General features: G+C 44.9%; 1 protein-coding gene across 2 annotated transcripts in view; it reads right to left on the reverse strand.

Annotated features, from left to right (window-relative positions):
- The window catches only part of GRXCR2 (glutaredoxin and cysteine rich domain containing 2), an 86,467-nt gene that overhangs the window by 38,378 nt on the left and 25,015 nt on the right, over positions 1 to 23,074 (reverse strand). The window contains exon 1 of one of the 2 annotated variants that reach the window (XM_066272882.1): positions 17,251 to 17,702. The exons of the other annotated variant lie outside the window; for it this stretch is intronic. The gene's annotated coding sequence lies outside the window, so the exon portion shown is untranslated. Of the gene's footprint in view, positions 1 to 17,250; positions 17,703 to 23,074 lie in introns of those variants that run through there. 2 annotated transcript variants of the gene reach the window in all.

Below are 23,074 nucleotides of genomic sequence, written 5' to 3' on the forward strand. Positions count from 1 at the left end.
TATTGTACATTATAAAATCAAGTAACAGCAAACCTTTTTAAGCACTTAAATGATTCACAAACTCCCTTTTACCCTGATGACAACACTATGAAGTAAATGTTTAAGTTATGTCCACTGTAAAGATAAGTAAAAGATGACCTTGCAGGGAGCAAACGTACCCACATTGCTAGAAGTGATGGAACTTGAATTTTAACCTGGACAATCTGACCATGGAGCCCACAACCTCAACTAGCTACATTATGCAGCTTTTAAATATAAATAAACTCCTACATTACCCTGCAATTTTTTTTCCTTGAGACAAAATTCTTTCTTTCTTTCCTTTTTTTTTTTTTTTTTTTTTTTTTTTTTTGTATTTTTCTGAAGCTAGAAACAGGGAGAGACAGTCAGACAGACTCCCACATCCACCCGACCGGGATCCACCCGGCACGCCCACCAGGGGGTGACGCTCTGCGTCGCTCTGCCGCGACCAGGGCCACTCTAGCACCTGGGGCAGAGGCCAAGGAGCCATCCCCAGCGTCCGGGCCATCTTTGTTCCAATGGAGCCTTGGCTGCGGGAGGGGAAGAGAGAGACAGAGAGGAAGGAGAGGGGGAGGGGTGGAGAAGCAAATGGGCGCTTCTCCTGTGTGCCCTGGCCAGGAATCAAACCCGGGACCCCTGCACGTCAGGCCGACGCTCTACCACTGAGCCAAGAGACAAAATACTTTCAATTGCACTTATAGCCAGCATTATGCCTAGCCCCCTAAAAGGCAGTGCAATGTAATGCAAGGGGCACAAGTTTGAAATCAACTCCTTCTGGCTGTGTGATCTTGGGTAAAATGCTTAGCCTCTCTGAACCTCAGAGAAACGACTGGGAAGATAAAACAGAGCTTGACTAATTTTCTACCGAGACCTGTGAGTATAAAAACTTCTTCCAGATTTTAGATCCAAGTGTCCTATTTATGGCTGAAAGGTGGCAGAGAAGTCCAGTCTCGACTGGAGAAATCTAGATCATCCCCTTCGCTCCCTGAGGTGCCCGTTATAACTAAGTTTATAACATTCAGCATCCCTCCATCTCCCTCTCCATGACCCACTCCCTAACCTGTGTCAGAGCTCCCGATGACGTCATTGCAAGGTTTCAGGGCTGAGGAAAAAGGATCTGCCTCAGAGCGAAAGGACGAGAGCTCTACTCCCAACTCCAGCCATTGAATTACTGCGTGACAAAGAAAGCGCTAGACGTCTCTGAACTTCCGTCTCATCTCTAAAACCATCAGTTAAATCAGCTCTAAAGTCTCCCTCAGAAACAGACGTGCTACCCTCTGTCTCTAGCAGTGATGGGGAGGAAGAGAATGATGGATACCGTAAACAAAGCATCAGGCCTCCTACCTATATTTATTGATTCGTGAGAGGCCTCAGCTGACCGTCTTTCTCTGGAGTAGAAGCACAACTGTTGCTCATGCAGTGAAAGCCATTTTTTGCCTGAGGAAACAAAATGTTCTGGGAAATTTCACAAAAATTGCTCTTAAATTGTCAAAAGAGCCACAAATTCACATCAAGCAGGGCACTGCATGAAGCCTGAGGTCTCAAATGTTGCCTGGAAGTACCTCTCCCCTATGAAAACTTGACCAGACCTCAAAGAGGCAGCCTGGGCGGCTTGGTTTAAACAACCGGCTTAGTCGGGCAAGGCCGAGGAGCATGTGTGACCAGGGCTGAGTTAGGCCTGGCTGACGCCCAGCTCAGGGAGCTGACTGTGTGTGAGCACGGGTCCCTGCCCAGAGGGGCACGAGAGGCTGGAGACAGAGCTCGGGCAGGATGGCCTCGTTCCCCCCCCACGCCCCGCCACCATTTCCACCCAAGGCCCCTGCACCCCACCCGGGTCAGGCCCCAGGAAACGTTCACACAAACACGCACCACCTCCACCCCACCCCTGTGAACCGTCACCTCTGAGGGAACACAGGGTGATAGAAAGAGACTCAGAGCAGCAGCTGGAATACTGGGCTTCTGTCCTCACAGCTGATGGACCTTCACCCTGGACACAACTTTCTCTGAGCCTCCCCTGCGATACCCACATTTCCCCAACCCCATCTCTGAGGGTCTCTTCTCCTGCTCCATTTGGGCCTGGCAGGAAGCACAAGACCCTACCACCTGGCCACAGAGATTGGTTCAGTGTTAGGCAGGTCACTGAAACAGAACGAATCAAATCCTTTCCTGGTGTTTCTGTTACCTATTCCAGAAGACCAAGTTGTCCTGAAACTTAATGGCTTTGAATGACACCCATTCGATCCTCCCTCGTGGTTCTTTGGCCTCAGAGGCCGGACTGGCCCGGGCAGCTGGGATGCTTGCTCTCACCGCTGTCGATGTGGGGGTCGCTGACTGCAGCAACGTGCCTCTTCTCCCCAGGTCTCTCCACGTGGCCTGGACTTCACAGGGCACGCTGGCTGGGTTCCGACAGGGAGCCTTCCAAGTACGCAAGTTCCAATTTCCAGGCACCATCTAACCCCTGCTGACATCATGCTAGCTAAAGTCCCATCAGCCAAAACAAGTCACACATCCCAGCTCAGAGTCACTGAGGGATAGCATTATATTAAAACATGAATACCAAAAAAGCATGACTCTTTGGAGGCCGCCAATGAACTAATAAACTTCCCTTTGTGCTTAAGCTGGTTTGAGTTGCTGTCACTTGTTACCAAACAACTCATGACAAATACAGGGTGGAAAGATCTGAATTCAATTCTTATCCTGACCACTGTGTAGCCAAAAACTTACCTGAGCCCTCTGAGATTCCTTAAAAGAGAGATTATATATATATACTCTGTCTAGAATACCATTATGAAAAGTAAGTAGAACAAAAGGCCCACAAACATTTTATAAATCCAAACGTGCTAAACGAGTAGATGTGCTATACAAATGAACACATCATGGTGATGATAAAGAAGGAACTGAAAGTTTAAATCAGTTCAGTTTGTTGTTGATTCATTTCACAGTTATTAGTTATCTATTATGTGTACAATACTATTTTAACTGGCTGGCTGTGTCGGAAGAGGGGATGACAAAGCCCTCAAAGAATTTAGAGCCCATACAGGGAAAATAGGTAGGTACTTGTATACCACTAACCTGAAGCCCCCCTATAAAAATGCTGCCTCAAGAGAGGAATGAATGAAGCACTGTGGAAAGAGATGGAGAAATACATCATTCTGAGCTGCAAGAACATCTTAGGATAGATGGTGCTTAACCCGCGCTGTATAGAATATGTCGGCTTTCATATACATAAAGGTGGCAAAAGGCCACCGTTCAGGAGAGCAGTCATTAAATAAACAAAGGTTGGGAAGCGTACAGTACATGCTAAATAAATTGTGTGTATGTACATGTTCGAATGACAAATGGTATTTCAAGAATAGCACATCGTCTAGTATTTCTGCAACAGAGGGACTACGGGAGCCATGGTGAGAGAGAAAACTGGAGGAATGGATCGGGGCTCCGTGGTGATGAGCCTTGAGTTCTAGTCCCAGATTTGACCTTTATTTATAACCTGGGCAGTCACTGAGGATCCTGGAGCATAACAGCGACAAGATCAGAACCATGTTTCGCAAAAACCAGTCTGGCGGTCATGAGGGATGAGCCCAACAATGCTGTTATACTTCCCTTCACAGAAGTGCCCCCTCCCACCCAGTCTATGCAGAGTCCATGGCCTGAGAGCCATGCTCTCTCTCTCTACTGCTGTGGTGGTCAGAGGATTCAGCTTGGCCAACGGGGACATCTCATCCCCCTGGATCACAGTGGCTGGTGCGGGCAGAGACACCCAATTCACGCGAGGCCAGTGAGACGGTCTCTCAGGACGCTGGCTGGAACGCTGGAAAAGACATGCTCTCTATCTATGCCCCACTGGCGTTGCTAACGCAGTACTACGGAAGCCTGCAGTTTATGGTGACCGGGAAAGCCTGTCAGAGAAGGAAGCTGACAGGAAACAAGACAGACACAACCGACAAGGGGAGTCAGTGACTGACAGCTTCATTTCAGTGCCTGGCTAGAGCTCCCTGAAAGTGAAGCACCTCTGAATCTCCAGCCACACTGGAAGCGATCCAGCCACATTCCCGTCTGATATGGTCTTCAGTCCTTTTGTAATGAAATGATTCCCAACTTAATATAGTCAGATGCTATGTTAATCCTTCAGTTATTCGTTCATTCAGTAAATATGTTGAAGTGCATAGTGTGCGCCAGGGACTACTCTAGGCGCTGGAAATAGAGTAAAAAACCAGACAAATGTTCCTGCTCTCATAGAACTTACATTCTAGAGCAGACAAGGGGGTAGCCTGGATGACAAGAGTGATAATGGAGGGAGAGGCGGGATATTAGAGGGCTTTTTAAGCCAGTTTAAAGATTTCATTTTTGTTCTGAGAAACGGGAAACCATCAATAAGTTTTGAGCAAAGGTGGGGCATTAACAACTCAGACTTGAAAGGATTGCTTGTTTGCCACATTGAGTCTGAAAAAAGAAGGAAGGAAGCCCTTCCGAACCAGGAAGCTTTTCTTCCTGTTGGAGAGAAGCTTCAAGGACATAATTTTATATTTTAGGCAAAGTGCTCAGAGAAGGCACCTTTGTAATTGTTGAAATTGTATGTTTACTGTTACTGTAATTTGTACAATGTACCTCATTCCCTGCCCAGGAATGCCTGTGGTATGGGTTACAAAGAGAGCAAAAGGGGTAGAATGTTAGCCAAATAAGTTTGTAAATATGATTTTATGTGTGCTTGCTTATACAGTGTGTCCGTAAAGTCATGGTGCACTTTTGATTGGTCACAGGAAAGTAACAAAAGATGATAGAAATGTGAAATCTGCACCGAATTAAGGGAAAACCCTCCCAGTTTTCTGTAGGATGATGTGGCAGCATGTGCGCATGCGCAGATGATGACGTAACACCGTGTATACAGCAGAGCAGCCCACGGCCATGCCAGTCGAGATGTGGCCGTTACAGAGGAAAGTTCAGTGTGTTCTGTGGCTCGCTAAATTCGAATCCATGACCAAAGTGCAATGTGAATATTGGCGTGTTTACAACGAAGCGCCACCACATAGGAATAACATTACTCGGTGGGATAAGCAGTTGAAGGAAACTGGCAGTTTGGTGGAGAAACCTTGTTCTGATAGGCCATCAGTCAGTGACCAATCTGTAGAGGCTATACGGGATAGCTACCTAAGAAGCCCTAAAAAATCTGTGCATGAGCCCACATCAAACTGCACTGAATAGGTATGAAACCGGGAGAGTTTTCCTTTTATTTGGTGCAGATTTCACATTTCTATCGTCTTTTGTTGCTTTCCTATGAACAGTCAAAAGTGCACCATGACTTTACAGACACACTGTAGTTTGCAATGGGGGCTGGGCAGTGCCAGCTAAATGTGGTCTGTGAAACTGCAAATTACCTTTTGCTTGGGAAGGGCCATTATTTTGGTAATGGAGAGGTTTTCTCACCAATAAAGTTTTGAACAGAGAAAGATAGAACTTATCTGAAAACCCTTTCCTTTTCTCTTTTCTTAAACAAATTCCAATGCTTATTCTCTGACCTCACCTAAGCTCACCCTCCCATCCTGGAGTCGTGTGATTGACGTGTACCTCTAGACAAAAGGATCGCAAGCCCCTTGCATGTAAACCTGTGTTCTGTAAAGGGTATATAGGATGCAAGGAGTCTAACTTCAGGAAGCATGTGTTTGGCTTGCCTCTTTTGGGGTCACGCTGCTCCTCCAGCTAATAAATCCTACTTCTTTCATCAAGTTGTCTGGGCGTCTTTGTCCTCCTTTGATTCCTGCAATGGAAGTGCCCAAGTGGAAGGAGAAGGCCAGTTCGGACATGGGAAATCAGGGAAGAGCAGATGGTGGCTTGCTCCGTGGTGGCAGCTGTGAAGGCGGTGAGACCCGGTCAGATTCTAAATCTATTTCAAAGGTATCAGCCAACAGGTGTTGCTGATGAATCAGACACAGAGTCATGTAAGAGAAAGAGAAGTGTTGGAGAAAACTCCATCTTCACTTGAGCACCTCAAAGGATCAAGTTATTATTAACAGAGATGGGTAAGACTGAGAGGAGCAAGTGTGTGGGTGAAGGTCAGCGGCTTGTTTTTATCACGTTACATGTGAGTTGCCTGTGGGACTTCTAAGTGGAGACCCAGAGTAGATGGTTCATCATCAGGGTCTCAAGTCCAAAGAAAACGTCTGAACCGAAAGTCTGAATGTGCACCATGCTCAGAGAAAGACCCTAGGAAGCTTCAGCCTCATCAATTTCAAGGGTAAGGATGCTCTTGCTGCTTTATTTGTCCTCTGTCCCATCCTCCTCCTCCCATTTGTAACTGTAATTGCTTTGCAAGGCAGTGAGCTCAGATGTGCTTTCCTCCAGTCTCGGAGTTTGATTCAATACTCTAACAATTCTACCCAAGAAAACTTCTTTTAAAAAGTTTTTCAGCTTTAGAAATCTAAGAGAATAGGAATCACCATGATCAAAAAATTAAAAACTCACCAGGAACAAAATTGCCTATCTGAAAAGTCCCCAGGTAACCTGGAAATTCCTCGGACGGACACAAGGAGGAGCAAGACAGGCACAGGGAGTAACACCTGGGCAACAGGTGGAGTTTCAGGATCCTCGTGGGTTTCATCGACTGATGAATACTGGGATGTTCTGATGACTTTTTTTCACTTAAAATAGGAACAATGAATATGGAAGGATGTTTTCAATGTTAATAGAAGTGGTATTAAGGAAGAAAACTGAACATACTGTTTGCACACAGCTGGATCTATTGAAGGAAATTCAATGTATATTTCTGAGGGTTTCTTTCTAAATGTGCTTACTTATAATAAGCAAAAGTTCCATGGAGCCACATCATAGGGAGAAGCCCTGGGATGGGACTGGGAATCAGAAGATCTGGCTCCCAGCTCCAGCTCTGTGACAAGTCATTGATTTCTAAATGTCACACGTTCAAATGCAGATGCTAAGATCACTCCCAGTTGCTAGGAAGTGGAAGGAAGACAACATGCGTGGCAATGCGGAACTACACGCATTGAGAGCCAGCACTCACCAAGCGGTGGGCTGAGCCACATGGAGGGACGCTGTTCTGAGGCTTCTACTTCCGGAAACCGTGGGTGTCAGGTTGAGGGCATTGGACAGAGTACCTGGATTCAAATCCTAATTCTGGGTGACCCTGAGCAATTTACTCTTCCTCTCTGCACTGTTTTCTCCTCTGCAAAATGGGGATTACAATGCTTCTTACCTTATTAAGAAGGATTTCAAGAAGGTTAAGTAAAGTATTATATATGCCTCACTTACTATCGTGCCCAGTACATAATAAGTACTCGATAGCTATTAGCATTTATTACTATCATGTGTAGTTCTCCTAACAAGTCTCTGAAGTGTGCAGTCATTGTTACTGCTGTCAAATTAGAGGGATTGAATAACTTGTCCAAGGTCACATTGCTGGTATTTAATAAACATCACTCATAAGTAGTAAAAAATGTAGAAATGTTCATTATTTGTATTTCCATATTTGGAAGGGGTTGAGAGGCCTTTTGATTTGGTCCCTAATGCTGAACTCATTTCAGGTGCAGGGCATCCCTGTCTGTTCCTCAGTTTGAGATGCTGTTAACTTCCAGCTCTGTGCAGCTGCCTCCATCCAATCGGACATTTTCAGAGAAGTCTTTCCTGACCATCAACCTAACACAGTCCCCACCAACCCTATCACAGTAACTGCCTGTAACAGTACCCTGTTTCACTTTCTTTGCAGAAATAATTGATTAACTTGCTTATTTGGTTGTTGTCTTTCTCTTCTTACCAGACTGTAAGCTCCATGAGGACAAGGACTTTGGCTTCTGCACCACTCAATCCCCATGGCCTGGAATAGAGCCTAGCCCATAGTAGATGCTCAATAAACAACAAATGAAGGCCTAATAACAATTCTCTCCACCTATCTGAGCCTACTGACCCTGACCTTATTTACTTCTATAGATCTTTTTACTTTTTATTTCTGTCTTAGGTCTGTCCCCAAATGACAAAGGACTTGGGATAAATATTCTTGCTGCCTTTCCTGCCTCCCATCAATTTCCCTGTTCTGCACATTTACAAGAGTAACAGGACAGTACGATCAGATGGGATCTTCTCCTCTCTGGGAGGCTGGTGCTAAATTGTGAGGATTAACGTGGTTCCCATTGCTCTCACTCATTCTAAGTGTCAGCCCATGGCTGAACCAATATTGGGATTCACATTGTACACCGAAGTTCATTTCAATCCTACGCTGCTGTACCTGCAAGTGGAGTCTCTGTCAGGTTTGTTTTAATAGCAGCATTCCAGAGGGAAAATGCCAACTGAGTTCATCACTAAAATAAATCGAAAGTACACAAGAAGCATCCAACTTTATCTCCTCAAGCTTGGGGGCTGATCATAAATTGACAGCCACTGAAACACGTGCCATCTCTCATTGGAAGATAAGATTCTCCTGTCCAGCATTCCCAGACCATAGCTTGACCTTTGTGAATCTAAATTCTCCTTTCCACTAATCAAGCAAAGAGGTTTTCTTTTGCCTTCTTTCCAATAATTTCCCCCACTGTCCATAAAAATAATGTAAGTATTAATTATGACTTAATAATCTATCAAGTTTATACCCGCCACTGTTGCCATGTCTGGGATACAGCGGTAACAAGTAGCTAAACTTCCTACCTACATCTAATGGGGCAGACAACACAACACATATACAAATCAATTCGTTATAAATTGTGAAAAGTGCTATGAATGAAACTCATACAGGGCTGAGGCCGAGGGCCTACTTTAGATAACACAGGTAAGGTTTAAGCTAAGTTCCAAAGAGTAATAAGGTCAGCTATGTGAGGGGTGTGCGTGTGCGTGTGCGTGTGCGTGTGCGTGCGTGTGCATGCACATGTCCATCAAAGGCCACACCTCCATTCTGTGGATGAGTAAACCGAGGCTCTGAGAGGTTACATTTCCTGCCCATCTCACTTATTATGACACAGGGTTTGGAAATGCCTTCAGGCTAACTCCAAGTTGCACACTCTCTACGGTACTATGCGATTTCTTGCCCAAGTCAGAGAAGATGAACCACCTCTTTCGGGAGAGGCTAAGCTCCTCCCCCCGGGTGGCCCCTGAGCATTGTGGGATTGCTGAGCGAGGCTGCAGGAAGCAGTGCTGGCGGCTGGGGGTCTGCAGTTTAGAAAAGAGCCTGGCTCAGGAACAGGAGAGAGAAGGGGGTGAGGGAGCCTCACAGGGAAGGAAAAGAGGAAGGCCGAGAGAAACGCCACCTGAGAAAATATGGCTGACAGGAGCAAGTGCCTGAGCCAAGGGTCCAAAGGAGTCCCACCGCTGTCGAGTGCCAGCGTAGAGCCAGGCGCTGTGCCACGTCTAGGAGGACAAAGGGGATTAACATCATTTCATCCACCGGAGCACAGGGCTCTGGGGAGAAGACAGTTGGGTCTGCAGACAGTTATAACCAGCAGAGCAAGAGCTGTGTGAGAGAAAAGTACGGGAGGCCATCAAATGGATAAAATGCCCCTTCTTTTATTCATTTAGCAAATAATTAGAGTCCTACTGTGCACTGGGCAGGGCTCGGGTGCTGGGGGTATGGTGATAAACAGTACAACCCTTGCCCTCACGGAGCTTACGTCCCAGAGGGGGAGGGGAGACAATAAACACATAAATAATAAGCAAACTAATCCTTCCTATGACAGTGTTGAGTGTTTTGAAGACCACAAAGCAGAGAGAAGTGCAGGAGAGTAACAGAGGTGGGGAAGCCACTCAGAGCAGCGGGCAGTAATGGCACTGGAGAAGAGCCCCCACACAGGTGAGCCGGCCACACAAAGTCCTGGACGGAGCAGGTCTGAGGCAGAGGCCAGGGCAGGGGACCAACGCAGGGCCAGTGTGGCCCAGTCAAGAAACTATGGGAAGGTCAGTAGAGCCAGAGTAATCAAAGGTGGAGTGGACAGACAGGAGGTGAAGTTTGGGACGTAAGCAGAGCCATTTCTCCAGAGCCTGGTAGGAGTTTAGAATTTTTCTCACAGTGCAATGGGAAGCCTTTGAGAGATTTTAAGAGATATTGACATGCTCTGATTTACATTTTCAAACAGTAACTCTGATCAAATGGATTGTTGAAAACTTAGATTCTAAGCATTTATCTTTTTTTCAATAAACATTTTATTTTGGAATAGTTTTTGATTCATAGGAAATTTTAAAAACCAGTACAGAGACCTCCTATATACCCTTTGCCTTGCTTCTCCAACTGTTATCATCGGCGCAACGAAAACATCACCATTGGTAGGTTACCATTAACTATGCAGCAAACTTCGTTTGGATTTTCCCAGTTTTTCTACTAATGTCCTTTTTCTGGTCCAGGATCCAACTCAGGACAGTATATTGCATTTAGACCCATTGTCTTTTAAACACCTTTTCTGTATTTGAGGAAATACCCACCTCGGCGAGAATCAGCTTCTCTGGTTTGTAACTAAAAGTCCTGATAGAAAATAAAATAAAATGAATAAAAGTCATGATGGATCAGGGGGAACAGGCTCAGACAGGCTCCTTAGGGGCTTCTTCAGTCATCTAAGCAACAGATGAGGGAGCCTACACAAAAGAACAGGGTGGGTATCAAGTTAATCAATACAGTCCCAAATTAGAAAGAACACAGTCTCAGAATAATCTCTCAACAATACATTTAGCTTCATAAAAATCTTAATACATTGCCCTAAATTTTATCATTTTTGTGTGAGGAGACTGAAACCTCATATGGACTTATACAGGTACAGCCCATAGAGTCTCCTCTGGGGAAAACTGTTTTAAAAAAATGTAAATTCACAAAATTACAATCACTCAACCAACAAACATTTACTGAGCACCTTCAATGTTGCAGGCTCCATGCCATTCCCTCCAGACAGATGTGTTTCCTGCCCTCGCAGAGTCTATACCAACATCAGAAGGGTTTTGGTTTTAGAAGCATGCTGTGAGCCATGGAAAATCGAGAACTGCAGAAGAGAACTATTCAGAGATTTAATACTAACCTCATGGGGGCTAGTGATTATAGGCAACTTGACATTGGAGTGTTGGCTGTAGATTGAGCATAAAGATTGGGAGTGCCACACAGGAAATCATACCTGAGACAGGATGGGTGGCCACGACTCTTCTTGGGAAAAAATGCCCTTTGTGTGAAGCCGGGCTTCCAGGATAATTGAATCAGAGGAAACTGAGTTTGGGGCCACAACTGCTGTGTCTACATCTCAACAAGCAGCAGTCTCTATACCCTGCCTTTAATGTGGTATCTCCTCCCTACTCTTTCCTGATCATTTCCGTTTGTCTCAGTGGGGAGTCAAAGGTTAGGGAATCTCTCGGTAGGAGATCTTAGATCAAAAGATAGAAATCTTGATCCTAGTTAAAAAGGTTAAAAAATAAAAACAAACATTACTGAGCTCCTACAATAAGCTCAGCATAGCTCCCCGGCTGCATCCTCCCCAGCAGCAGAGGTAGAGAGCACAGAGTGGTGGTGACGGTGACGCTGGGGTCAGGGAGTACAGTCCTGCTCCCGGCCATCTGTGAGAGGCTGCCTGAGGCAAAGCAGCCCTGACCAGCTGGCACTCTGCTCACTTGGCCCAATGCCACCATCTGAGAAGCAGTGGTTACTTTTAAATAGTGCCCTGGAGACCTCCTGCTTTAGGATCTTCAGAGATGCTCTGTAAAAATAAAAGCCCCGGGACCCTCTTCCAGAGGGGGCCTCCCAGATTGGAATTTCCAGAATTTGTGGTTTAGATAAGTTTCCTAAGTGATCCTGACCTACCCGAAACCTTGAGAACTGCGGCCCTAAGGGCTCCCCACCTGTCTGTAAATGGCCACGAGAGTGACAGAGAGTGACGGGTTGGATAGATGCAAACGACAGGGAGGACTACAGGGAGGAGGTCTCGTGGGAGGTGACAGGAGGAGGCAAGGGGCCATTCCCCACCCCCACTCCTGTGCTCTCCTTGTAGTTTCGGAATGGTCAGCGTGGGTCATCTTAAACGGACTGCAGATGTTCTGTAAACCCATCTAATTATTGTTACTGCTTGGCTTGAACTTTCCTGTGGTTATTGTCCACCTTGATTCTCTAGGGTCCTTTGGGCTGAAAACTTCAAAAACCAGAGACTACTCTCAGTACTCTCCAATTTTCACATAAAAGATTCCAGAAAAACCCCAAGCCAGTGAGTCCTGCTGGTTAAAAAGATAGGCTCTAGAATCCACACACTAGGAGGCTGTATGTCTTTAGACATCTCCTTGTGCCTCAGTTTCCCCATCCATACAATGGGTTTATCACCAGGACCCATTTCACCCAGGTGTGATGAGGAGCAAATGAGATCATCTATCCAAAACTCTCAGCATGTGCCCAGAACAGAGTTTATGCATGATGTTAGCTCAGACAGACAACCAGTAGAAAATACTGTCCCCCACCTCCATGAGGGAGTGCCTGCAGCTTGTCCGGCTGACACAAGCATCACCATGGAGGGGTGGGAAAAAAGAAAGGCGAGCTTATTCATGGAGAGGCAGATGATGGTCTGCAGAGAGCTCAGCTGTGTGGGAGGCGAGAAGGTGGAGGAAAAGGGGCGACACTGCTCAGAGCCCCTGATCGTGCTGGGGTGGGAATCGTGTGTGACCGAACAGAAAAAGGAAAGAAAGGAAGTAACTAACTCCCCATGCACACATCTGTCACCCTGGATGAGCAATAGAGATGATGAGAATCCTCAAGACCAGACTGCGTCATTAGCTGAAGAATTAAAAAGCTTATAATTTGGGAAAATCGATGTTCTGTGAAACCAGAGTGTTTAGAACAAAGAGAATCAGACTGACATCTTGTGAGGCCAGGGGAACCGTGGTTCATTCATGATCGGTTCCAGGCCTCGGGGGTCTATTGTTGTCTTGTTTCCTTGTTCTACTTTCATGCCCAGGTCCCAGGTTGAACCCTGGGCAGAGGCGAGGCAAAAGCTTTTGAAAGGAGGTGTCGGGGAGGGGGAGGATTTCTTGTCATGGAAATACACACAATCTGTATTTTGAAGTGCTTTATTTGAACTGCTTAGAAAATAGTTCAGAGGCAGGTCTGTACAATCTCATCATAAACTTAACCTTCTTTTCAAAAAAGGCAGATCAGGGGAGGAGAAAGGCATAGAAGCAGCTATCAGGCCTGGATTCAACACAGTTCAAATTAAGGTGACTGTGTTACCATTGGGGAAATCACTTAAAACTCTCTGAGCCTCAGTTTCTTCACCTGTAAAATGGGATCAAGCTTTTAACAGACCTTATAGAGTCATGAGAAATAAGACAAAGCACACAGAGAAAGGGTACTGTCCTCATCAGTATCATTGTTGTCAGTATTCCTAAGTGGTTAGGAAGTAACAGTGGAAACCAACATAAAACCAAGAAGTTCCCTGGCTTAGAATCATAGTAGCATTCAGAAAACACACAGATCACCTGTTTCAACCCTAACAATAATGGAGGCCATCTGCAGATTTATTTTGTAAGTTCCCTGTCCTTGTTGAAAGGGTCACTATTTCCAGGGCTGGAAGAAGCAAGGGGACTTCTCCTTTAAGACAGAATGGTATTGTTGTGTCAAGACTGACAAATTTTCCACCAAATTTGCCCATTGCTCCCACCTCACCCCTCCACCAGCAACCAATCCCCAAATCTCCCTTCTTCCACAGAGTTGATCCCCAAACCACAAATCAAATGGTTCAGAAAGGAACGCAACTCTTGTTGTCCTTTCTCAAGTTTCCCTGTTTTCTAGGCCCACGAATTTGTATTTCCAGGTCCCAGTCTCCCCAGAGCTGTGGATTACTTCTAGGACATTTTAGAAATAAGAGAGGTATGAGAATGAGAGGAAGTATGCAGTATATATACAAGGACTACCACCTGCCCTTCCCCCCTCCAGAAAACCCCACACATCCTCCCACTCACTCTGATTCCTCCTGTAAACTCTTAACAGAATGCCCACAGAGTGGCAGGCCCCATGCTGGGGGCAGACAACTATTGTACAAAAAGAGAACAGTCTTTGAGCTAGACGTTCATGGTCTGGACCAGGGGTCCCCAAACTTTTACACAGAGGGCCAGTTCACTGTCCCTCAGACCACTGGAGGGCCAGACTATAAAAAAAAACTATGAACAAATCCCTATGCACACTGCACATATCTTATTTTAAAGTAAAAAAAACAAAACAGGAACAAATACAATATTTAAAATAAAGAACAAGTAAATTTAAATCAACAAAATGACCAGTATTTCAATGGGAACTATGGGCCTGCTTTTGGCTAATGAGATGGTCAATGTCCGGTTCCATATTTGTCACTGCTAGCCGTAACAAGTGATATGATGCGCTTCCAGACCTGTGAGGCGTGCGTCTCGCGTCACCGGAAGTAGTACTGTATGTGAGTGATGCCCCACTTTGCAGCGCTGCCACATACAGTACTCTCACTGACCACCAATGAAAGAGGTGCCCCTTCCGGAAGTGCGGCGGGGGCCGGATAAATGGCCTCAGGGGGCCGCATGCGGCCCGCGGGCCATAGTTTGGGGACCCCTGGTCTGGACAGTAGACAGAGGTAAATGACCACAGTAGTGAAGAGAGGAGGATACCGATTACATCCTCAGGACTGGCCCAGTGACACTGTCTAATCGTATTATTGGGTTCATGTCCCGTGGACCAGCCTCAGGTGTAGGTAGTGAACTCCCAGGGCTATCCCCAAAAACCTCCCCACACTGTACCTGTCCCCATGGCTGAACTCTGTCACTAGTCTTCGCTGGCTGAATGCCAGTAGCCCTAGGAAACATCATCGTCATCAGCCACACCAAAACCACTTTCCTTAATTCCTTTAACGGAATTTCACAGTTCATAAAACGCTTTTCCGTTTATTACCTGGTGGTAGGGCAGGCGGCTTTGTCCCTGCGTCACACAAGAGAAAGTGAGATAATTAGCCTGTGGCCTCACAGCTCAAAGGTAACAGAGCTGGGACTTGAACCCAGATCTTCTAGGTTCAAATCTAGTGCTCAGTGAAACCAGCCAATTTCATCATTGTTTTTCATCACCTAAGGCTAGGTTACACTTTCTTGTCAAATGTAGATAGATACTTTGTAGTTCGGTTATAGAAAACAGACTTTGGTATAGAATTAACATCCCACTCTGCCTTCTTCAGAGTCCCATGGAACCAGGCAGGGGCTAAGAGTTCTCTTGTCCTTTGATACTCAAAGCAGAGACTGCCCAGTCCCCTGGGCACAGGGAAGCATCAGGTCAGGGTGCTAGGAAACAGCCAGTAATAATGGCCGGTTCCTGGGTTCTCACCACATGCCCAGCTCTCTTCAACAGGCTCCAGCTACATCACCCAAATGCCCCTAGGCGTCATGCTCCCGCCTGCATAACTGCAGCCCCTCCCACCATGTAGGGATTTCTCCCCACATACAAGGATAACCTTAGGAACAAGACCTCTAGTGTTCATTAGGATTTACTATCCCTTCCCCCATAAGTCCCTGTGGGATTTACCTTGTCCTGTCCATGGGTGCTGTGGCCTGGGTGAAAACACTACTCCCCTCTCCAGGATGCTGTCTCCTGGGGCCTCAAACCCCCTGGCGCCAACTCTGCAGTATCTATAGGGGAGTACAAGCCCTTCCCCAGCTCTGCAGTTATTCTGTCTCTGAGCCCTGGGTGTCCCACATCGCCTGGGCAGAACAGCTCCTTCGGCTTACAGCTCTAACCCTCGCCTCACAGCAGCTGAGAGCAGTTATTGGGATCAAGCAGAGCCAGACTCCTCATATTCCTTCCACTGTCCCTGTGTCCTATGCAAAAGCTCATCCTGTCTTTTTCAGTCCAAAGCCATAAATACAAATTGAGGGGAGTGGAGGATCTACGCCCCACAAACCACCTGAACACTGCTGGAAAATTCTGGAAGAGTAACAGCTCAGAGAGGCCATGCAGAAGTAGTCCCAACCCTAAAGTTTGAAAAGTCCCCCATAGTAACAGCAGCTGTCATTTATTGAGTCCTCACCTGCTTGCCTAATTGAGCCTCATGAGACCCCTTCGGAATATTACTGTCCTCAGTTTAGATAAGACAATGAGAGCTTAAAAGGTCACTTGCTGAGGTGACACTCTCCGAGCCAGGAAGTGAGATGGGGCCCATCTAGCTGACGCCAGGACCTAAACTCTTAATCCTAAAACAACACTAAGTCTCACTCCTGGCTGTGTTTGAAGGATAACACTTCTTCTGACTCAGTTGCTCTGAGAAAGAATGACAAAGGAGAGTTTAAGTATTGGGTGGGTGAGCGAGTGGGTGGGAGGGAGGAGGAGAAGCTGTTAATTTTTGATCTGCAATTCAGACTGCTCATTAAGTGACAAAATGTCACCATGCCCCTTATCTTTGCTATCCATCTTCTAAAATAAAAGACTCAGGGCTTATGATTTCCTCAGTGGGAAGACACATCCTTTACAAACGTAACACCTCTGGGGATGAGAGGACTTTTTACAAGTCACCAAAGGAGACTCTAGTCTATGGAAGTCTCCTGTCATCTTCCCCAACTTCCCCAAACGCCCTCCACACCTAGCGGTGAGTATTGTGTGATGAGACAGTGTTCCGGAAACTTGCTTTTTAATCCAGGCATGCTTCCCGGAGGCCGGGCTGATATAACTGTCAAGGGACCTGGTCAGTCTGGGCCCCTCACTCCTAGGTCAGGGTGACACAGATGTGCTGAACAATAACAACTTGTGGATGCTAATTCCCTAGAACACTGAATTCCTCCTCCTCACTGCTTATATTAGTTCTACGTAAGTTGAAAATAAAGCAATTATTTGACTCAGCCAAAATAACCCCAAGGTTAGAATTATTGCCTGGTGGTGGAAACTATATTATCCCTGCTTCAAAAGACAAAGGGTCCTGGTAGCCACAACTATCTGGTGTTCACTGCGTGCCGGGCACCGGGCCTACCACATTAGTATCTCCTGGAGCTAGTTAGAAATGCAAATTCTCAAGAGAGAAGATGGCAGCGGAGTAGGCGGATGCACAGACACCCAGCTCTCAACACCAAACTGGAACACAAATCAATTTAGAAAAAATCAGCATGAAAAACCAACACTGAACTGCAAGAACAGCTCTCAAAAACCAAGGAGCAAAGAGGAAGCCACAATAATCCTGGTAAGGAGTGCCTGAATCTCCTCTGATTACAGGAAGGGAAGGAGGGGGGTGAGGCTGAGAGCCCAGAGAGGATTTCACAGAGGAAAAAGAGCAGAAACTACTGCTCACAGCCACTTACCTGGCGACCAGGGAGCAAGGTGGGTTGAAAAGACCAGCTTATCTCCCAAGTGGAAAAGACAGGGAGAGGGACAGACTGTGAGGGGCTAAGGTATGCAAGAAACAAAATAAAAAAGCTGACTCATTCGTGCTGGAGGCGGCCATAGCTGGGGGAGGGACTGAACCTTTCACAAAACAGAGCTGAAGTGCTTCCGGATCAGAGATCTCCGGACATCTATCCAGCTCCAATCAGCACAACAAGACACAGCTGAAAACAAGAAGTGGGGAGGAGGGGCAGTAACTCAGGTCTCCATGGAGATCTGAGATACACCTCCCCCTACTGAAGCTGAGAGAAAAAAACCCTGCCCCCAGTGAGATTAGTTGGAGGAAGAGACCTTCAGCGTCTCAGGTTACACCCACAGCATTCCTGGATACAGTTTCAAGGAAGCCCCCTGCTGAGATCAGTTAACAAGACTATCACCTGTTAAGAAAACAAACAAATCAAGACTTCAAAGCTGCCCAAATCAGAAAGTGGATTACAAATAATAGCTGATACCAACCCACGAAGACCTAAAAATAACACAACTGAAAACTGGAGGCAGACAACACCAAGCCTAGACTCAATCAACTCTACAAATAAAAAAAAAAAAAAAGAAGATGAGAAAACAAAGGAGTGCAATCCAAATGAAACCACAAGAGACACTTTCGAGAGATGAACTGAGTGATATGGAAATAATCAAACTTCCAGATGCGGAGTTCAAAATAATGATTGTAAGGATGCTTAGGGATCTTAGAACAACAATGGAGGGGGAGTTTGAAAACCTAAATAAAGAAATAGCAAGTATAAAAAAGAATCAGGAGAGACAAGATGGCGCTGGAGTAGGCGAACGTACCAGCATCTACCTCCCAGAACCAATGTGGATTACAAACTAATTTTATGAACTATCAACTGGAAAAACCAACTTTGGACTAAACTAAAAGGACTCTTCAACCCAGGAACGCTGAAGAAGCCACCCAGAGACTGGTAGGAAAAGCGGAAACGCGGAGAAGGCTGCCCAGCTTCTCGGAGCGAACGGCAGCAGGGAGAGACTCGCGTGGTGGGAAGTGAGTTTAGCAGAGGGGAAAGGGCCCTGAGCCCCAGGAACAAAGCCCCAGCCTGCAGCCCCAGAGCCCAGAAGAAGCATAAGGACAGTATTTAGCTGGAAACAAGTCAGGATACTGTTTGTGAGAGAGTCTGATTTCTCAGACCCAGGATCCTTCTTAAAGGGACCACGCAGAACATCTCTCTCACAAACACTCACCCGGGGCTCCTGGAGACGGAGGGAGAGGGGAGAGAACCACAGTAACAGGAAGAGAGTGTAATCTAGGAGGCATAGGGAGAAACATTTTTGGGAGATAGCCACTCTAACCCCTGGGACGAGTCACTCCCCAAAGCTGAAGTGAATATTTCCCCCGGAAACAGCAATACCAGCAAAGGGAAGCAGGAGAGCAGCCAAACAAGCTCCCCCGCGGCATTCAGAGCAGAGTCGCATAGAAGGAGGGAGCTTTCGGGTCTACGGTAGTGAGTCTTAGGGTCCGAGCTGCAACGCCCCCACCCACACGGCTGAGGGCGCACCGGAGAGCGGGTGGCAGCGGGAGACAAAAGCGCAGTTCTGCTGGCAGGGGCGGAAGCCGGCTGGCCACTAGTGGGCTCAGGTGTGAGCTCAATCTTGCCCGGCTAGGGAGAAGGGGGCGTGCAAAAGCGGCTAAGCTCAGCTGCCGGCAGCCTGTAATCCAGCCTCCGGGAGAAGGGCGGGAAACCCAGAAAGGGTAGAAACCAGCCCCGGAGCAAGGGCAGAGGAGCACATCCCTGCCCCGCCTGTGCAACCCAGGCTTGCAGTCTGACTTGGTAGCAGGCTCCTCCCGCGGGGGTGGAGCCAAAAGCCCAGAAGAGGCGGAGTTCCGCTACGAAGCTGAGCTTGGGCACGCAGCCTTTCCTGGTGGTAGAGCCAAGGCTAGCAGCTGTTCCTTGAGTGGGATCATCCTGCAAAGGCAGGGCGAAAGCTCGGAAACAGGCAGAGACCCGCAGCTGAGCAAAGGTGCTCGCCAGTGCCCTCAGGACCGAGCATAACATCACACACGGGGGCGGGGCAAAGGCCAAGGCCAAGGCCACCAACCCTTGTGCACCCGAGCACATGATCACAGCCACTCTCGTGAAGAGAAAATGCGGAGGCAGAGAAATACAACACAAATAAACCAAGAGAAATCCCCAGAAAAGGACCTAAGTGAATCAGATATAACCAAATTACCAGATGCAGAGTTTAAAATAACGATTGTTAGGATGCTCAAAGATATTAGAACCACCACAGATGGCCATTACGAAAACCTAAATAAAGAGATAACAAATATAAAAAAGGACATTGAAATAATAAAAAAGAATCAGACAGAAATGACAAATACAATATCTGAAATAAAGAATACAATGGAAGGAATTAAAAGCAGGATGGATGAAGCAGAGAATCGAATCAGTGAGTTAGAGGACACAATAAATAAAGGCATGGAAGCAGAGCAGAAAAAAGAAAAGAGACTCAAAAAGTCTGAGGAAACTCTAAGAGAGCTCTGTGACAACATGAAGAGAAATAACATCCGCATCATAGGGGTTCCTGAAGAAGAAGAGAAAGAACAAGGGATAGAGACTTTGTTCAAACATATTATAGCGGAAAACTTCCCCCAATTAAGGCAGGAAAATATTTCACATGTTCAGGAAGCACAGAGAACTCCATTAAGGAGAAATCCAAAGAAACCAACACCAAGACACATCATAATTAAATTACCAAAGCTAAATGATAAAGAGAAAATATTAAAAGCTGCTAGAGAAAAAAAGACAATCACCTACAAAGGAGCCCCCATAAGGATGACTTCTGACTTCTCAACAGAAACACTTGAGGCCAGAAGGGAATGGCAAGAAATATTCAAAGTAATGCAGAACAAGAACCTACAACCAAGACTACTTTATCCAGCAAGGCTATCATTTAAAATTGAAGGAGAAATAAAAAGCTTTACAGACAAAAAAAAACTAAAGGATTTCACTACAACCAAACCAAGGCTGCAAGAAATGCTAAGGGACCTGTTGTAAACAGATCAAAGGAAAAAAAGAATATAGCAAAAGAGAAAAACAGTTTTAAAGAAAAAAAATGGCAATAAACAATTACATATCAGTAATAACCTTAAATGTTAATGGATTAAATGATCCGATCAAGAGACATAGGGTAGATGCGTGGATAAGAAAACAGGACCCATACATATGCTGTCTACAAGAGACACACCTTAAATCAAAAGATGCACACAGACTGAAGATAAAAGGATGGAAAAAAATATTTCACGCAAATGGAAATGAAAAAAAAGCTGGGGTAGCAATACTTATATCAGACAAAATGGACTTTAGAACAAAGACCATAGTTAGAGATAAAGAAGGTCACTACATAATGATAAAGGGAGCAATCCAAAAGGAAGATATAACCATTATAAATATCTACGCACCTAATATTGGAGCACCTAAATATATAAAGCAGACTTTGATAGACTTAAAGGGCGAGATCAACAGCAATACTATAATAGTAGGAGATTTCAATACCCCATTAACATCATTAGATAGGTCCTCAAGAAAGAAAATTAACAAAGAAACAGCAGACTTAAAGGACATATTAGATGAACTCGATTTAATAGATATCTTCAGAACCTTTCACCCTAAAAGAGCAGAATATACATTCTTTTCAAGCGCTCATGGGACATTCTCTAGAATAGACCACATGTTAGGGCACAAAAGCGGGCTCAACAAATTTAAGAAGATTGAAATCATATCGAACACTTTCTCTGATCACAATGGCATTAAACTAGAAATCAACCACATTAGAAAAATTGAAAAACATTCAAACACTTGGAAACTAAATAGCACGTTATTAAACAATGAATGGGTTAACATTGAGATCAAAGAAGAAATTAAAAAATTCCTAGAAACAAACGATAATGAGCATACATCAACTCAAAATTTATGGGACACAGCAAAAGCAGTCCTGAGAGGGAAGTTTATAGCATTACAGGCATACCTCAAGAAGCTAGAAAAAGCTCAAATTAACAACTTAACCCTGCATCTAAAAGAACTAGAAAAAGAACAGCAAGTAAAGCCCAGAGCTAGTAGAAGGAAGGAAATAATAAAGATCAGAGCAGAAATAAGTGACATAGAGGCTAAAGAAACAATACAGAGGATCAAGGAAACCAGGAGCTGGTTCTTTGAAAAGGTAAACAAGATCGATGAACCTTTAACAAGACTCACCAAGAAAAAAAGAGAGAGGACTCAAATAAATAAAATTAGAAACGAGAGTGGAGAAATAACAACTGACACAACAGAAATACAAAATATTGTAAGAAAATACTATGAAGAACTGTACGCCAAAAAACTAGACAACCTAGATGAAATGGACAAATTCCTTGAATCATATAACCTTCCAAAAATCAATCTGGAAGAATCAGAAAACCTAAACAGACCAATTACAACAAATGAGATTGAAACAGCTATCAAAAAACTCCCAAAAAAGAAAAGTCCTGGGCCTGATGGCTTCACAAGTGAATTCTACCAAATATTCAAAGAAGAACTAACTCCTATCCTTCTCAAGCTGTTTCAAAAAATTCAAGAGGAAGAAAGACTTCCAAACTCCTTTTATGAGGCGAGCATAATTCTGATTCCAAAACCAGGCAAAGACAACACAAAAAAAGAAAATTATAGGCCAATATCCCTGATGAACTTAGATGCAAAAATCCTCAATAAAATATTAGCAAACCGGATCCAGCAATATATGGAAAAAATCATACACCATGATCAAGTAGGATTTATTCTTGGGAGGCAAGGCTGGTACAATATTCGCAAATCAATCAATGTGATTCATCACATAAACAAAAGAAAGGAGAAAAACCACATGATAATTTCAATAGATGCAGAGAAAGCATTTGATAAAGTCCAGCACCCATTCATGATCAAAACTCTCAGCAAAGTGGGAATACAGGGAACATACCTCAACATGATAAAGGCCATCTATGACAAACCCATAGCCAACATAATACTCAATGGGCAAAAATTAAAAGCAATCCCCTTAAGATCAGGAACAAGGCAGGGGTGCCCCCTTTCACCACTCTTATTCAACATAGCTCTGGAAGTCCTCGCCACAGCAATCAGACAAGAAAAAGAAATAAAAGGCATCCAAATTGGAAAAGAAGAAGTAAAACTATCATTATTTGCAGATGACATGATATTGTATATAGAAAACCCTAAAGTTTCAGTCAAAAAACTACTAGACCTGATAAAAGAATTTGGCAAGGTGGCAGGATATAAAATCAATACTCAGAAATCAGAGGCATTTTTATACACTAATAATGAACTGTCAGAAAGAGAAATCAGGGAATCAATCCCCTTTACCATTGCAACCAAAAAAATAAAGTACCTAGGAATAAATCTAACCAAGGAGATTAAAGACTTGTACTCAGAAAATTATAAAACATTGATAAAAGAAATCAGGGAAGATACGAATAAGTGGAGGCATATACCGTGCTCATGGTTAGGAAGAATAAACATCATTAAAATGTCTATATTACCCAAAGCAAATTATAAATTCAATGCAATACCAATGAAAATACCAATGACTTACTTCAAAGACATAGAACACATATTCCAAAAATTTATATGGAACCAAAAAAGAACACGAATAGCCTCAGCAATCCTGAAAAGGAAGAAAAAAGCGGGAGGTATCACACTTCCAGATATCAAGTTATATTATAAGGCCATTGTACTCAAAACAGCATGGTACTGGCATAAG

The sequence above is a fragment of the Saccopteryx bilineata genome, chromosome 4 (genome assembly GCF_036850765.1).
Source record: "Saccopteryx bilineata isolate mSacBil1 chromosome 4, mSacBil1_pri_phased_curated, whole genome shotgun sequence".
In the NCBI taxonomy this organism is placed as follows: Eukaryota; Metazoa; Chordata; class Mammalia; order Chiroptera; family Emballonuridae; genus Saccopteryx; species Saccopteryx bilineata.